A 3,687-nucleotide genomic window follows, 5' to 3' on the forward strand; every position below is an offset into this window, starting at 1 on the left:
TGATTATGCTATTTAATATCCTCCATGTTTCTTGTGTGTTACTTCTATTTTGCTCCAATAATGTGTGGTAATATTCTTTCTTACTTGTTCTTATAATATTTACTAATCTATTTTTATATAACTTGTACTTTATTTCAGCATCTTTTGTCCTCAGTTTTATAAATCTCTTATATAGATTATTTTTCATTTTACATGCATCTTCTATCCCCTTTGTGATCCATGGCTTATTTGATCTGTGATGCTTTCTAGTGATTTTCATTAAAGGACAATGTTTTTCATATAGTAAAATTACAGTTGATAGGAATGCATCATATGCACTACTTGAATCTTCATTTGCAAAAACCTCATTCCAATTGTGTTCCTTTAAGTCCACCTGGAGGGCAGCGATGGCTCTTGTTGTTCTATGTCGTATCATATCAAATGTTTGATTCTTTTTTTTAGTTTTAATCCCAAAATAATTTTGAAAAATTGCAAAAACAGGAAGATGATCGCTTATATCAGTTATAAGAAGTCCACCTACTATTTCATGGTCAATTTTATTTGTGAATATATTATCTATCAATGTAGCTGTATCAATTGTTATTCTACTTAGTTTTATAATTACAGGGAAAAGGGAGTTACTATACATTGTACTGATGAAATCTGTTGTTTTCTGATGTCCGTTTGGGTTTAGCAAATCTATATTAAAATCACCACAAATTATTTGCACTTTTTTATCATTTAGGTTGCTAAACATAGCAGCAAGTTTTTCATTGAATGTCTCAAGGCATGATCCTGGCGTCCTATAGATGCAACTTATAATTATATTGCTAGCTTTTTCAATATGGATTTCAATAGTAACACATTCCATTACGTCATCTATGATGCTTGACATACATTCAATCAGACTACATTTCAAAACTTTATCTACATATAAAGCAACACCGCCTCCTTTTTTATTCACCCTGTTCATTGTAAATAATTCGTATCCTTCCAGTCCCATTTCACTAACTTTCTCATTATCGAGCCATGTTTCTGATATTGCAATTATATTAAACTTTTTTAACTTACTTAAACATTCCGTAATTTTAGAAAAATTTTTATACAGGCTTCTACTATTGAAATGTATGACCGACAATGCATTTGCCATTTTAATATTCATATTAAATTGGTCATCTGTATAGTACTCACAAGTACTATTATTGTTATTGTAGAAGTGATTATCTGGGTCAATGTTACTTTCAGGGTCATGCATGTTGTGCTCTGCATAGTTAAACGTTTTGAAGTTCATCTTCTCAGCGTGTGTGGCAAAATAACCTCCTTGACAGTCCTTCTCATAATCAAAGTCTTCCTCTTCAATATCTCTGAATGGAAACCTATAATCTGTGTCCAAACTTGTCATTTATGTGTTTTTGTTGTTGTTTTTTCCATTGTTTTTTGAGCCGTAAGGCCAGAAACACTTTCCATACCGATTGTTCATTATCCAATCGTCACTTTTCCAATAGATTCCATAGCAGATTCCTGATTATTTATATTGCTCTAAGTCTTTGAGTTCTCTTATCATCACAACTTTCGCTTCTTCAGGATTGCCATTTAGTCTTATCATTACTTTGCAGTTCCTCGTCCATGTCGCTTGTATCTTATTTTGTTTTTTCAGGCTGCGTGCCTGTCTTGCAATTTCAGCAGTCTTTTTCGTTAAATGTTCATTTAAATACACACCGGTCCCTTTTAGTTTCTTTCCCTGTTTCAGTAACTCAATCTTTGTTTTGCGACTCACAAACCGAAGAATAATTGCTGGCTTTGTTTTACTGTCTTTTCTAGGGAGTGTGTGGCATGCTGCAATATGATGGCTCTGAATACTTACATTCTTCATTTGAAGGAATTTTATCACTTGCTGTTCAAGCGTTTGCAGCTCCTCTACCGGGGCATCTTCACCGTCTTTACCTCCGCCAGCTGTTACTCTGGCGTAGGTTCGGTGTTGCGTCTCCAGTCCACTTATGACTAAGTCATCCATTCTTGTGTACTGTTCAAGGTCCTCGAGTCGCCGTTCCAAGTCGTCTATTTTCTTGTCCTTCTCCTTTATCAAGTTTTTTAGTTGTTTTATTTCATCCATTAGGTCATGTAGCATACCTTGTTGTTTAGCCACTTTGCTCAGTTCATCAGACATGAAATTAAGCGATTTCCTAATCTCCTCCAACTCCTCTTCAACTCCTGGGTTTGCTTTTTTAGGCGGCATTTTGAAAATGGTGAGATATTACCTTGTGATGGCCCGTTGAAGTCACTGTCGATTTACTTGTTGGTGCCTTGCTAGAGGAGCCTGGGCCCAGTGGTTGCTAGAGGATCCTGGGCCTGGTGGAGCAGGAGGATCCTGGGCCTAGCAGCTGCTGGAGGATCCTTGGCCTAGTGGCTGCTGGAGGATCCTGGGCCTGGTGGCTGCTGGTGGATCCTGGGCCTGGTGGAGCAGGAGGGTCCTGGGCCTAGCAGCTGCTGGAGGATCCTGGGCCTAGCGGCTGCTGGAGGATCCTCCAGAATGACTCCATGTTCTCAAGTAGCCCTGACTGCTCTATGTAGTTTGGGGCGGGGCTAAATATGGGTATATATAATATCCTCATCTTTCTCCTTGTTGTTCTCCATTTTCTTCAGTTGGAATTTACTAATTTAGTGCTGCCGCCTAAAATCCTTTGAAGTATATGTAAATACATTTTGTTATTAAATTAAATAAGACCCTTAAAGTTTGCAAATCATTTATTAAAACATTCAGGAATAACAAACCACCACAAAACAATGAACTAATTAACTGATCTTTTTCCAACTTATTTAATTTTCATCTTTAACTAATTACTTACAGATAAACAACAGATTAAAAAAGAAATACATTAGATAATTTACTAAAAATGCTGGGAAAATAATAAAGAGCATTACTCCTCGGGCATCAGAATATCTATTACGGTGCCCTTTTCATAATTCAGCAGGATCACTGAAGGGAGGACTTCTGGGGTGTCTGGGAACACTTTTAGCCACACGTCAGATGACACAATGTGTGGAATGTCATCAGAGTCCAGGACCTCTTGGTCTTGTCCAATGGTTCTGTAACCTCTTGGCTTAATCTGATGGATCCCACTTCCAGGCTGTAGATAATAAAAGATGAAGAAAAGAAAAAGAACTTCATGGCCAGTTTAAGACCAGTACTAAGAGCATCAAGAAACTGCATAAAGTAATTTACCAACCTTAACCACAGTAAATGGTGATGTATGAAGAGCAAAGCCATGTGACTGCGAGTTGCTGCCTCTTAAGTGACTGATCTCTACCGGAGATCCAATACAGACTGGCGTGAGCACAGCCTCTCCCCAGAGTGCCACATTCACCTCTGACTCATCCTGTAAAATTAAAACATGCTGTAAGCTCTCTCTCTCTCTCTCTCTATCTGTCTGTCTGTCTGTGTGGGTCTCTCTCTCTCTCCGTCTCTCTCTCTCTCTCTCTCTATCTATCTGTCTGTCTGTCTGTCTGTGTGGGTCTCTCTCTCTCTCTATCTATCTGTCTGTCTGTCTGTCTGTGTGGGTCTCTCTCTCTCTCTCTATCTATCTGTCTGTCTGTCTGTCTGTGTGGGTCTCTCTCTCTCTCTCTATCTATCTGTCTGTCTGTCTGTCTGTGTGGGTCTCTCTCTCTCTCTCTCTCTCTCTCTCTCTCTCTATCTATCTGTCTGTCTGT

Source organism: Pelmatolapia mariae, linkage group LG16_19 (assembly GCF_036321145.2).
Source record: "Pelmatolapia mariae isolate MD_Pm_ZW linkage group LG16_19, Pm_UMD_F_2, whole genome shotgun sequence".
NCBI lineage: Eukaryota > Metazoa > Chordata > Actinopteri > Cichliformes > Cichlidae > Pelmatolapia > Pelmatolapia mariae.